Source organism: Callithrix jacchus, chromosome 18 (assembly GCF_049354715.1).
Source record: "Callithrix jacchus isolate 240 chromosome 18, calJac240_pri, whole genome shotgun sequence".
Taxonomy (NCBI): domain Eukaryota; kingdom Metazoa; phylum Chordata; class Mammalia; order Primates; family Cebidae; genus Callithrix; species Callithrix jacchus.
Window position 1 is genome coordinate 41,175,470 of NC_133519.1, and position 15,030 is coordinate 41,190,499.

The 15,030-nt window shown below is 38.7% G+C and overlaps 1 pseudogene; it reads left to right on the plus strand.

The window, feature by feature from the left end:
* The first annotated feature begins 6,997 nt into the window (after positions 1 to 6,997).
* On the plus strand, positions 6,998 to 12,439 carry LOC128930063 (nucleophosmin pseudogene; annotated as a pseudogene).
* The last annotated feature ends 2,591 nt before the right edge of the window (positions 12,440 to 15,030 follow it).

The following is a 15,030-nucleotide window of genomic DNA, read 5'->3' on the forward strand; positions in this document are numbered from 1 at the left end:
AATTAGAACTATTCTCAGCTGCTTGAGTTAGCTCACTGATTCCAGAATTTCTCAGACACATGCCAATTGAGAAATTCAGCCTAGTCTAAAATTATGTGCCCGCCTCCTGACCTAACACCCTCAGAATTCATTGCCACACATTCATCAGGGTTTGGACAATAAAATTAGCGCTTAGAAAAAGTCAGCCCACTTGACAGATTTTGACTCCTTGTGCCCCCACTTAAGATCTATTGCAGCAGACATGATGTCTCCTAAAGCCTTGCCTTCAATGGACACTTCCTTCAGAGTAATCACAGGTGGTGATTTCAGTGTTTTGTCACTAGGCGCTTGGACTACCGATGTCCCATCTTTTTTATTATTTTTTCTGATATAATTTCATAGAGGATATGTCTTCTGGCATTTTATGAAGAAGGCCCCCCCCCACTAAAAATGAAATTTTCTTCTGAATGATGCTCTAGATGATTTTCAGAAGCATGTTCTATCTCACCCTCTTCTGTTGGACTGTCAGTCCACAAACCTTTAGGTAATGTCCAGAATCTACTGTGTGCTGGACATTAGTTTGGTATGGTAGGCTACAAGCCTGGCAATGTCTGTGCTCACCTGACATTTTAAAAATACTGTTCCTGGCCGGGTGCAGTGGCTCATGCCTGTAATCCCAGTACTTTGGGAAGCCGAGATGGCTGGATCATGAGGTCAAGAGATTGGAGATCATCCTGGCCAACATGGTGAAACTCCATCACTACTAAAAATACAAAAATTAGCTGACCATGATGGTACACACCTGTAGTCCCAGCTACTCAGGAGGCTGAGGCAGGAGAATTTTTTGATCCTGGGAGGCTGAGGTTGCAGTGAGCCAAGATCACACCACTGCATTCCAGCCTGGTGACAGAGCGAGACTTCATTTAAAAAAAAAAAAAAAAGGTGTTTTTTCTCCTTGTTCTACAGAATTGTTTCCATGGTCTACTCTTTATTTTTATCTCTTTCCTCATTTCTCCCTGAGATTAAACCTTTCCAGATTTTATGTCTGTCTTTGTCAATAACAGTGACATTTGAGTAGATCTGATATCTAATTCTGGGTTATGCCTAAGTGTCTGCTAATGTCATTCAAAGAGAATGTATCTACGATGTGGAGAACGTTGTGCTGAGGGCTGGGCATGGCGGCTCACAGAAGTGGGTGAGGTGGAACATCTAATCCCAGCACTTTGGGAGCTGAAGCAGGAGGATCACTTGAGCCCAGAAATTCAAGACCAGTCTGGGCAGCATAGTGAGCCCTGTCTCTACACAAAATGTAAAAAATTAGCTAAGTGTAGTAATGCACCCCTTTGGTCCTAGCTAGTTGGGAGGCTTAGGTAGGGAATGATTGCTTCAGTCCAGGAAGTTGAGGCTGCAATGAGCCAGACCGTGTCTCAAGAAAAAAAAATACCATTGTGCTAAGAGATGTGGCAGATAATAATATATAATAGCTAACACTGAATGCTTAATAAGTGCCGATCACTTTTAAGTACTTTGCATATTCAGCTTGTTTAGTCTCAATCACTCTGTGAGATGTTTCTGTTATTACCTGTATTCCCGTTTTACAGATGAAGAAATGGAGGAATTAAGTGACTAAGAAGCTGGCTCAAGGTCACACATCAGTAATTAAATACAGGTAGTCTGGATCCAAGACCAACTTTCTCTACTACTTCCTTGTGATAAATAAGATATTAAGTTGAAAAACATGCCTTGCCTCAAACAACTTGCCATTAAGGGAAAGCTGTGGAAATTACTATAAACTTATCAGTTATGAATAGAGTCAACCAAGAGTCTTGAAGTTTTTTAGAACAGCTAGCTCAGGTAACTGGTTTATTTCTTTCTTTTTCTCTTTCACTTTTTTATTTTCTAGTGATTCACTTGACGATTCATGGAATTGTGCTTCTGTATATTCACCTTTTGATCTTACTGTTTCTCTTTTCTACTAAAATGGAGGATTTCTTAAAGGTAGGAACTATATATTATTCCTCTTTTTATCTTTAGCCCCTAGCATATAATAGAGGACCACTCAATATAAAACTCAGTAAATTATTATATTCAAAGAAATGACAGTAATTATTCATAATTAGTATCTATGAATACATTGCATCTAAGGGCACTATAGTATTTTAGAGCCTTTGATTGAGTAAGTCCTGATACTATTCTAATAAGAGAGTTAAACATTATTATCCTTGTTTCACAATCAACAGTTTAATTACCAAAAGGTCAAGTGGCTTACTACAAGTTAGTCAGTAGGGGAATGAACAGAATCCAAGAGTTTTTTTTTTTCTCACTACAGAAAAAAGATTTCCTCAAGGTTAAATTAATGCACATAAAAATATCAAAAAATATAGCAAAGATACTTTGTCAAAACCAAGCAACACTTAAACACAAAACATTAATTTATGTTAACTTTATGTAAGTTATTTTGAAAATCAACTCTAAAGATTATGTTCAGAAATTTCTTTTTAAGCTATTTTTGTTTTCTACACATTATTTTAGTAATAAGGGCTATATCCTCCCATGAGATCTACAGGGCGGATATTAGATAAGCCACAGATGAGTTAACTTGTTTTGGCTTGAATGAGGAAATGTGGCAGCTCCAGATGCTTCCATGCTCCAAGCACATCAGATCCAGTAGGCAAGAGAAACTGGGCTAAGACTCAAAGAAGGGAGGTGTTTTTAGCTAATAACAAAGTCTACTCTTCCAGTGCTTCCGTAGACAAGGAATTTAATTTTAAGAAAAATATTATTACAACATAGTTATAGATTTATTCTTGGTAAACAAACTTCAACAAAGGATGATCCAAAAGGCTTGAATTTCTAACTGCATAAAAAGTTATTTTTACTCTTCAGTCTGTTCCAGTGGCTGTTTTCCCTACTTTTGTTAATGGCTTCACCATCCATTGAAATGACCAAGCTAGAAATCTCAAATTCATTCTCCACAGCTCCTTCTCCCTCACCCTCACATGTCACTGGTTTTAGTTTGACTCATATGCCCGTTCTGTCATCTAAGTAGATATATTTGTTATATCTACTTATATATATACTACATCTACATATATAATACATCTATTATAACCTCTATGGCCTCTTCTGAAGGTTGAGCCTCTTCACCTCTCTGGACTATATGATAGTCTCCTAGATGGTTTTACTGCCCCTGATAAAGTTATTTATTTACCTAAAAACCACCAGTGGTTCACCCTCATCTAGATGTCAGAATACAACATCCTTAGCATATCTGTATTCTCCCCAATCTGTATAATCATCTATTTTCTTCTACTTCCCTGAAAACCTCTACTCTGTCAATTTCTTCTCACTATTCCCCAGACATCTCCAACATATCCAACTATTACATGTTTCAGTGTTTTTGTATGTGATATTCCTATAGTTTGCAGTCCTTCCTCTGCCTTCCTTACATGGCCAATCCTAAGGCTTCCTTTAACTCCCAGCACAAATGTTGTCTCTCTCTGAAAGATGTCTTGACTCATAATTAACCACTCCCATTTCATATCTGTGGCGAGATTCTTGCTCCTCATTGAATAGAGTCTCTTTATGATGCACATTTCCCAGCTCCTTTCCAGTGAGGTAAGGCCATGTGACTTCTGGTCAAAGGGCTGTGAGTGGAAGTGTATGGAGATATGCCACTTCTGGTCCAAAACACCTAAGAGTTGGTGCATGACCCTCCAACTCTTTCTTCTCTTGGCAACTGTAAAGGTCTTGTGAAGAGAAGGTAAAACCACAAGATGGAAATGGCCTAAACAGACAAAAAGTGGGGGGGAACTGCTCTGGGAAGTCTTTTGAACATGGATTAGACTTTATGTAAGCAAGATATAAACTTTTGGGCTGGGTGCAGTGGCTCACGCCTGTAATCCCAGCACTTTGGGAGACTGAGGTGGGTGGATCACAAGGTGGGGAGTTTGACTCTAGCCTGGCCAAGATGGTGAAACCCAGTCTCTATTAAAAATGCAAAAATTAGCTGCGCACGGTGGTGGGCATCTGTAATCCCAGCTACTCGGGAGGCTGAGGCAAGATAATTGCTTGAACCCGAAAGGTGGCCATTGCAGTGAGCCAAGATTTCACTCTAGCCTGGACAACAGAGTAAGACTCTGTCTCCAAAAAATGAATAAATAAATAAAAGAAATAAAATTTTGTTGGTTACTGAGCTTTGAAGTTTATTCACTACAGCGTAAACTCCCCTAACTTGCCTAACTCACATCCTGCGTATCTCTATTTAGCCTTTTATTTTACAAAATTATAATAATGTATATTATTCTATACTGTTAACCCTCAAGGTCAGACACTATTCCTTATTTAGCATCTAATGCAGTGTTATAAACAAAATTGAACGTGAAAACTGGACTATGCATTTTCAAACTTAATCTCCAAACCTGTTCTCCTTCCAGTGCTTCCTATCTTAGTAAATGACATCATCACTAACCCAGTTACTCAATCCAGAATACAGAATTATATTTATTATGTCTTTTTAAGCTTCTAAAGCCAGGAAATACCTTGGAGGTTCTTATTCTACCTCCCAAGTATGTCTTAAGTTTGCCATGTTTCTCCATTCTCTCATTCATCACTTTCTACCTCTTACTAGAATGGCAGCCACCAGCTTTCTTTATACACACACACACACACACACACACACACACACATCTATATATCTATATCTATATCTATATATTTGTTTTTGGTGACACAGATGAATTATATAGGGGTGAAGTCTGAGATTTTAGTGCACCCCTTACCCGAGTAGTGGACATTATGCCCAATTTGTAGTTTTTTTAATCCCTATTTCTACTCCCACCCACCCCCCTTCTGAGTCTTTGCATACTCATAGCTTAGCTCCTATTTATAAGTGAGAACATGCAGTATTTGGTTTTTCACTCCTGAGTTTCTTCACTTAGAATAATGGCCTCCAACTCCATTCAATTCCCTGCAAAAGATGTAATTTTGTTCCTTTTTATGGCTAAGTAGTATTCCATGGTATTTATATACCATGTTTTCTTTATCCACTCATTGGTTGATGGGCACTTAGGTTGGTTCCATATCTTTGCAACTGTGAATTGTGCTGCGATAAACATGTGTGCAGGTGTCTTTTTGATATGACTTCTTTTCCTTTGGGTAGATACCCAGGAGTGGAACTCCTAGACTGAATGGTAGATCTACTTTTAGTTCTTTAAGAAATCTCCATACTGTTTTGCATAGAGATTGTACTAATTTACATTCCCACCAGCAGTGTATAAGCATTCCCTTTTCATCACACCCATGTCAACATGTATTTTTTAACTTTTTTTTTTGTGTGTGTGTGTGTGTGACAGTCTTGCTCTGCCACCCAGACTGGAGTGCAATGGTGCAATCTCAGCTAACTGCAACTGAGTTCAAGCAATCCTCTCCTACCTCAGCCTCCTGAGTAGCTGGGATTACAGACACGTACCACCACACCAGGCTAATTTTTGTATTTTTAGTGGAGATGGGGGTTTCACCATGTTGGCCAGGCTGGTCTTGAACTCTTGACCTCAGGTGATCGATCTGTCCACTTTGGCCTCCCAAAGTGCCGGGATTACAGGCATGAACCAACGCACCTGACTAGTTTTTTAACTTTTTAATAATCACCATTCTGGCTAGGGTAAGGTGGTATCTCATTGTGGTTTTAATTTGCATTTCTCTGATGATTAGTGATGTGAATTCATATGTTTCTTGACCATTTGTACATCTCCTTTTGAGAAGTGTCTATTCATGTCATTTGCCCAATTTTTGATGGGATTTTTTTTTTCTTTCTGATTTGTTTGAGTTCCTTATCATTCTGGGCATTAGTCCTTTGTTGGATGCACAGTTTGCAAATATTTTCTCTCATTCTGTGGGTTGTCTGTTTAATCTGATGATTGTTCCTTTTGCTGACCAGCTATCTAAATGGCTCTCTTCTGTTACTCTGTTGTGATTCATTTTTCTTTGGCAATTAGAGAAATGTTTTTAAAAATTTACAAATATGATCATATTACTTCCATGTTTAAATAATTCCCAGTTGTTTAGTATTTAGTATTTCTTTCAATAATTTCCAGTAGTGGCTGTATTTCTTATATCATATACCATCTTACTTTACTGTAATTGTTTATTTAAATGTTTGTCCTACTCATTAAATTTCAAATGTGTTCAGGGTGTAGCATAGCCCTGTCTCTCCTATTCACTCCTCTATTTCCAGCTTCTGACTGACACAAAACAAGCAGTAAACAAGTATTTATTGAATGAATGAATACCTGGAAAGGAGTATATAGTCAATAGGAGTTTGTTGAATAGATAAGCAACCACAGATCTTCAAGCAGATATGAATTTTTCCATATATCCAAAAATATTTTATCAGTGTATATTTTTACTTGCAATGATCTTTCCTTTCCTTTATGCTAGCCTACAATCCTTGCAACCTTTAAAATTCTAATTCATGGCTGATTTATTCACTCATTTATTGGGGGCAGAAGCTCTTTGCATGTTAATTCATACCCACTTTATACATTTGAGTTATATAATATCATGTAAGCTTTTGTTATTTTGTAAATGTGCTTGAATAATTTTTACATTTATATACTCTATCTTCTAGACTAAATTATAAATTCTCCTACAATTGAAACCATGATCCCTTTTTGTTTTGAAACTTGCCTCTCCTCATACCTGTAACCTCCAGGTGCTTAGCATAGTGCTCTGCATTTAGAGATCACTTAATTTATTGAAGGATTGGCAAGGGTTAGCTTATGAGAGTGAAAGCTGGATGGTAGAAATGCCCCACAGACAGATGCTGGAATGGATACTGGCTTTGCCTCGGGGGAGAAATGAACTTTGGGGAGGCTTCTAAGGCTTGAGTCAGAGGTACAAGGTGCTTGGTGTTCATTTTCTTGATTGTTGGGCTCTATCCCAAGATTCATTTTTCCTAACAACTCAGTTAATCATACTTTTATTTATTTATTTATTTATTTAAAGACAGAGTCTTGCTCTGTCACCCAGGCTGAAGTGCAGTGGCGTGATCTCGCCTCACTGCAACCTCCATCCACCCCTTGGGTTCAAGCAATTCTCCTGCCTTGGCCTCCCGAGTAGCTGGGACTATAGGCATGCATCACCATGCCTGGCTAATTTTTGTATTTTTAGTAGAGACAGGGTTTTGCCATGTTGGCCAGACTGGTCTCGAACTCCTGACCTCAGGTGATCCGCCTGCCTCCATCTCCCAAAGTAACAACTGAGTCAATCATACTTAACGGGGCTTTGAAATATGTAAGGCACATTAAAAACAAAAATGGAGAAGAAAAATAACTTTCTCTAACATTATTTAAAATTTTTTTTGAAAACCCACAATATCCCAGGTAAATTGCATTTACTAATTAGAAATAAGTTAATGTTAAGATATAATTTATCCCCTGGTGTGATTCCATCCTGCGCAGCTGTTCTTTTGAGCAGTGGTCATTTATCTCCGTCCATCTTTTCTCCCACCTAAGTGCATGCTGACGCCGATGGAAGATTTGACAGACACAGACACGAGCCCCCTGAGGCCCAGAACTATCTTTTCAGTTGTAAACAAAAGGCCAACAAAGATTATCATTTTAAGGTGGATAATGATGAAAATGAGCACCAGTTATCTTTAAGAACGGTCAGTGTAGGGGCTAGTGCAAAGGATGAACTGCACATTGTTGAAGCAGAGGCAATGAATTACAAAGGCAGTCCAATTAAAGTAACACTGGCAACTTTGAAAATGTGTGTACAGCTAAGTTTCCCTTGGGGGCTTTGAAATTACACCATCAGTGGTCTTATGGTTGAAGTGTGGTTCAGGGCCAGTGCATATTAGTAGACAGCACTTAGTAGCTGTGGAGGAAGATGAAGAGGAGGAGGATGTGAAACTCTTCAATATGTCTGGAAAGGAGTCTGCCCCTGGAGGTGGTAGCAAGATTCCACAGAAAAAAGTAAAACTTGCTGCTGATGAAGATGAAGATGATGAGGAAACTGAAGAAAAAGCTCCAGTGAAGAAATCTATATGAGATACTCCAGCCAAAAATGCAGGAAAGTCAAATCAGAATGGAAAATACTCAAAACCATCAATGCCAACATCAAAAGGACAAGAATCCTTCAAAAAAAAAAAAAAAAAAACAGGAAAAAACTCCTAAAATATCAAAAGGATCCAGTTCCGTAGAAGACATTAAAACAAAAATACAAGCAAGTATAGAAAAAAGTGGTTCTCTTCCGAAAGTGGAAGACAAGTTCATCAATTATGTGAAGAATTGCTTCTGGATGACTGACCAGGTGGCTATTCAAGATCTCTAGTAAGAAAATAGTTTAAATAATTTGTTAAAAATTTTCCATCTTATTTCATTTCTGTAGCAATTGATATCTGGCTGTCCTTTCATAATGACGAGTGAGAACTTTCCTAAAGTGTTTGGTAAGTGTTGTTCAGGTTTCATTGCCAAGAATGTATTGTCCAAAATGCCTCTTTAGTTTTTAAAGATGGAACTTCACCTTTTGCTTGGTTTTAAGTATGTATGGAATGTTATAATAGAACGTATCAGTAGCAGAGGTTAGATATGCAAATGGTGGGGAGACAAAAATATACATGTGAAATAAAACTCAGCATTTTAATAAAGTAAGAAAAGAAAGATATAATTTATTTGGCCAGGTACAGTGGCTCCTCTCATTCCTTGTAATCCCAGCACTTTGGGAGGAGGAGGTAGGCTGATCACCTGAGGTCAGGAGCTGGCTGGAGACCAGCCTTGGCCAACATGGTGAAACCCCGTCTCTACTAAAAATATAAAAACTAGCTGGTGTTGTGGCACGCATCTGTAATGTCAGCTACTCGGGAGGCTGAGGCAGGAAAATGGCTTGAACCCAGGAGGTGAAGGTTGCAGTGAGCTGAGATCATGCCACTGCACTCCAGCCTGGGAGACAGAGGGAGACTCCATCTCAAAAGAAAAAAAAAATGCTCTTGATCTGGAATCTAAGAAACATCCTATCTGAATGAAGTCAGGCATACCACAGATGTATTCTTTGTGTGTCACTGGTCATTGCCCTGTTCTGCTGTGCTAAGAGGGATTCTTGGCTTGGTATTTCTGCCATGGCAGTGCGAAACACACTCTATTTTCTGGTAGCCTCAGTGCTGCCATGTAACTGTATAACTCAGGATGGTGCATAAAGCCAACCAAGGGGACAGCCTGATGACAACGATTCTTTCATGTGCTCAAGAGACATTGATATTATGTCTTTTTTTTAAATTGAGATGAAGTCTTGCTCTGTTGCCCAGTCTGGAATGCAGTGGCATGATCTCAGCTCACTGCAACCTCCACCTCCCAGGTTCAAGTGATTCTCCCACCTCAGCCTCCCGAGTAGCTGGCACTAAAGGTGTGCGCCACCATGCCTGGCTAATTTTTGTATTTTTAGTAGAGACGGGGTTTCACCATGTTGGCCAGGTGGGTCTCGAACTCCTGACCTCAGGTGATCCACCCGCGTAGGTATCCGAAAGTGCTGGGATTACAGGCGTGACCCACCTCTCCTGGCATGATGTCTTTATAATGAGAGTCTTAAGAAGGAAGTTCCAGCATAAGAAATATTCCAGTATTTCAGGTGATGGTAAAGCTATCCTGTTGCTTAAAATTATCCTATACACGAAATGAGGGAAAAGTACTGTTCTTAGTTTGTAAACCTAACTTCCATGAAAATACTCAAATGTCATACATATTGGGCGAGGAAAATCCATTCTAATGATTACTATAATTAAACATCAAATACATACAATTATAGCATGTCAGAGCTGAAATATATCTTAGAGCTGTAGGCACACAGGATTTTGGCATTTTGTTGTTGTGATTGATTACTTGAATTTACTGAGTTACTAAGGAACTACTTTTAATGGTATATTTTAGAGGGCAGTGATTACTGTATTGTCACAAACTTTGGCATTTTAGGATATAACTTCCTTTTACTTTTAGGTTCCACACTGATTTAGAAAAAAAGTAGGTTCATCTTTAGTACATACAAACGGTCACAATTTCTGAGATGAAGCTCGTTCATTTTGTGTCTACTGAAATCTGGAAGGAGTTTGGGCTGCCATAACAAATACCATAGACTGGGTGGCTTACACAACAGAAACATATTTTCTCACAGTCCTGAAGGCTGGAAGACTAAGAATAGGCTACCAGCCAATTTGATTCCTCGTGAGGGCTCTCTTCCTGGTTTGGAGACAGCTGCCTTCTTTCTTACCATGTCCTCACATGGTGGAGAGAGAGCCAGCTCTTTGGTGCCTCATCTTTTTTTTTTTTGAGATGGAGTTTCCCTCTTGTTACCCAGGCTGGAGTGCAATGGCGTGATCTCGGCTCACCGCAACCTCCGCCTCCTGGGTTCAAGCAATTCTCCTGCCTCAGCCTCCTGAGTAGCTGGGATTACAGGCACCCGCTACCACACCTGGCTAATTTTTGTATTTTTAGTAGAGACGGGGTTTCCCCATGTTGACCAAGATGGTCTCGATCTCTTGACCTTGTGATCCACCCGCCTCGGCCTCCCAAAGTGCTGGGATTATAGGCATGAGCCACCTCTCCGGGCCAGGTGCCTCATCTTATAAGGGCACTAATCTCACCAAAATAGGGTCTCTCCATCATGATCCCATCTAACCCTAATTGTCACCCAAAACCCCCTCTCACAAATACCATCACGTTAGGAGTTGGGGCTTCTATGTATGAATTTTGGAGGGAACAGAAACATTCAGTCCATTACAATAATTAAATTTTTTTCTTTTTAAAATCACTCTGGCTGTTGATTATTACCAAGGTGCCAATTTCCAGGGAGTTACTTTTATCTATTTATTTATTTTTTGAGATAGTCTCACTCTGTCACCCAGGCTGGAGTGCAGTGGCGCAACCTCGGCTCACTGCAACTTCTCCCTTCCCAGTTCAAGCCATTCTCCTGCTTAGCCCCCTTAGTGAGTAGTGGACGATTATAGGCATGCACCACCATGCCCGGCTAATTATTTGTATTTTTAGTAGAGATGGGGTTTCACCATGTTCATCAAGCTGATCTCAAACTCCTGACCTCAAATGATCTGTCTGCTTTTAAAAAATATTCTGCTGATTTTCATGTCCCAAAATTTAGCAATTTGCTTTGATCTTGCTGAGTGTTCATGGGCTCTTTATTTTGTGAAACACTAAGAAGAATTCTTTGGGGGTAATCATTTGATTTTTCAAATGATTTTCAAAGCTTAAAGTTTCAAAATCTGTTATTTGTTTACTTGCCTTATATAGTGAATTCTTGCTTTATAGGCTGGATTATTTTCTTTGTGAAAGTGGCAGTGATGTCACAGAATTCTTTTCTATTCAGACTGTCCTTTCCACAACTCATTCTGGAGTAAGTAATCAATGTTTCCATTAGCACAAATGTTCAGATGCTATTTAAAATAAGACAAGGGTGCTTTATGCCCAAAAAATTCTGTGGATGCTCATATAAACTGGACATCCAAAAAATAATCTAGCTCTTTGAATGAAAATGTCATTCTTGTATTCAGTGAGTTCTCTGATGTCAACTTACTTCCTGGAATGACCTTTCCATAAAATCAGTTTGAATCAGTAGTAATCCTTGCTTTGGAAAAGCATATCCTGTGTGGATAACAAATATATACAGTGAAAATACACCAAAGACAGGAGGTCAAAGATCAGTAGGAAATTATCATTACTGCAATAAAAAATGATTGGATAAAGGATTTAAAGTCCTATACCTGGCACACTAACATTTAAAAAAATTTTTTTTAATTAAAAAAGAAAATTTTTGAGACAGGGTCTCACTGTGTTGCCCAGGCTGGAGTACAGTGGCACAATCTTGACTCATTGAAACCTCTGCCTCCCAGGCTCAAGCAATCCTCCACTCAGCCTCCCAAGTAGCTGAGACTACAGACATGTGCCACTATGCCCAGTTATTTTATTATAATTTTTTTGGTATTTTTAGTAGAGATTGGGTCTTGCCATGTCACTCAGGCTGGCCTTGAGCTCCTGGACTCATGATCCTCCCACTTCGGCCTCCAAAAGTGCTAGGATTACAGGTGTGAGCCACTTTCCATTACAGTTGAAGGACATCAATTACTGTATAATTTACTGAACAGTTTTTTAAATGTGATGTATGGGGAGGGGATTCTTTGGCTTTGCTGCCCTTAAGCTTACTTGAGTATGGCTTGACATGGATAAAAATGGACTCTTTTTCCCTTCCTGTGGAACTAACATTGAATAAACCTTGTCTCTACAGTGTATTTATGAAGTCCTTGAGTGGTTTACCATTAAAGTTTAAGTTTTAACATTAATAATTCAGATTGCAGCCATGGAAGAAATAATCTGTGTGCACAAATTAAGGTAAATTGAATTTTTATTTCCCTGAGCTGATCTTATCTACAACAGTGATTTGTTTTTGCCACAGAATACAAACTGAGAATACATATATTTTTGTGTAATGATATTTATCAACATTATTGTTTGCAGATTATTTCTATTATGCTTATAAATTATATTTTTACATTTGAAAATTCAAAAAACTTTATGAAGAAATTATTTATTAGCAAAACATCCATTTAAAGATAAATGTTTTATTTCTGACATAATTATCAGACCTTGGTGAATATTAATTTGTGACTGATAGTATAACATACATATGAACCAATGTTTGACACTTGCCATGTCTTTGATAAGTCAATACAATTTGAGAGGCAGTATTATGTAATGGTGAAGACAGAAACTGCAGACAGACTGCCCATGTCTGAATCTCAGCTCTGCCACCTACTAGCAATACAATCCTGAGTAAGTTACTGAATCTTTCTATGCCTCAGTTTTCTTACCTATAAAATGGGATTATAGCAAAACTAAATATCTCATAGGATTATTGCAATGATTAAATAACTTAACATATGCTGAGCACTTAAAATGTTATTGCTACAAACTCTAAGTATTTGTTATTGTTGTACAAAGAGGGTAAGAGCATTGACTCTAATGTCAGACATCCCCATTTTGAATTTGGCCTTCACCAGCAGCTGAATAACCTTGGACAAGCTACTTAAAATCATAGTGCTTTAGTTTCTTCATCTGAAAATGAGGATAATAACAAATAAGAGGACTAAAATAATAGAGGCAAAAGTCATAGAAAAGTATCTAATATATAGTAAGTGCTGAGTGAATATTAGCTATGGGTATTATTTTCACATTAGGGAGACATATATTTATTTGTTTGTTTATTTAAAGATGGAGTTTTCACTCTTGTTGACCAGGCTGGAGTGCAGTGGTGTGATCTTGGCTCACTGCCACCTCCACCTCCTGGGTTCAAGTGATTCTCCTGCCTCAGCCTCCTGAGTAGCTGGGATTATAGACTCACACTACCATGCCTGGCTAAGGGAGACTAAATTATATATGTGTCTCCTAAATATCAAATGCAGTATGAAATGATAAGTATGATATCAAATGAAAAATGTTATTTCCTGTTTCACTAGCTGGAGGATAACTTACGGTCACGTATTTTTAGTAGTAATATGACTCCAAATATCTATCCTGCTTATTATAAGAATATCTTTCCTTTCTGAGGTCCCCGTATTATGGCAATTCCAGGAACCCAGGGGTTGTTACTCAATTTCAAGGCATCAATTCTAATGATTGTTCTTTGCTACTGAAAGACCATTGCTATTTCTGTAGTAGCTCCTCAGAGTAGTGAGTCAGACAGGTTCTGCTGCCAGCCCTCCTTTTCCAATTTGTTCTAACCACTGAGTCCTTTTTTTCATCTCTCTAAAGCACAACTAGGACAGAATCCATGATCCATGCAAGGAAGAAAATCAAGATCCCAGTTATTTACTGTTAAATAACAATATATAGTTATAACAAATAGTATACTAAGAAAGATAACTAGAAATGTTTGGAAATTAAGCAACCCATATAAATAACCTATGGGCTAAAAAGAAACTGTAACCAAAATTAGAAAATATTTTGAACTTAATAATAATAATAAGCCACATCAAAAGTCATGAGATGCGGCCAGGTGCAGTGGCTCATGCCCTTAATCCCAGCACTTTTGGGATGCCGAGGTGGGCAGATCACTTTGAGGCCAGGAGTTTGAGACCAGCCTGGCCAAAGTGGCAAGACTTTGTCTCTACTAAAAATACAAAAAATTAAGCTGGGTGTGGTGGCTCACGCCTATAATCCCAGCTACTCAGGAGGCTGAGGCTTGAGAATTGCTTGAACCTGGTAGGTGGAGGTTACAGTGAGCTGAGATCATGCCACTGCACTCCACCTTCGAGGACAGAGAGACTCTGTCTCAAAAAAAAAAAAAAAAAAAAAAAATAGGCTGGGCGCTGTGGCTTATGCCTACAATCCCAGCACTTTGGGAGGCTGAGGCGGGAGGATCACGAGGTCAAGAGATTGAGACCATCCTGGTCAACAAGGTGAAACCCCGCCTCTACCAAAAATACAAAAAATTAGCTGGGCATGGTGGTGTGCACTTGTAGTCCCAGCTACTCAGGAGGCTGAGGCAGGAGAATTGCTTGAACCCAGAAGGTGGAGGTTGCAGTGAGCCAAGATCATGCCATTGTACTCCAGTCTGAGTAACAACAGTGAAACTCCGTCTCAAAAAAAAAAAAATAATAATTAATTAATGAGATGCAGCTAAAGTGGTGTTTAGAGGGAAATCTATATCCTTTAGCATGTGTTAGTAAAAAATGGCTAAAATTCATTATCTAGAATTTCATCTCAGGAAGTTAGAATATCAACATCCATTGTTTAGCTCCCACTTACCAGTGAGTCCATGACATGGTATTTGATTTTCTGTTTCTGCATTAATTCATTTAGGATAATGGCCTCTAGCTGCAACCACATTGCTGCAAAGGACATCATTTTGTTCTTTTTTATAGCTGTATAGTATTCCATAGTGTATACACACCATATTTTCTTTATCCAATCTATTGTTAATGGACGCTTAGGTTGATTTCATGCCTTTGCTGTTGTGATTAGTGCTGTGATAAACATACTAGTGCAGGTGTCT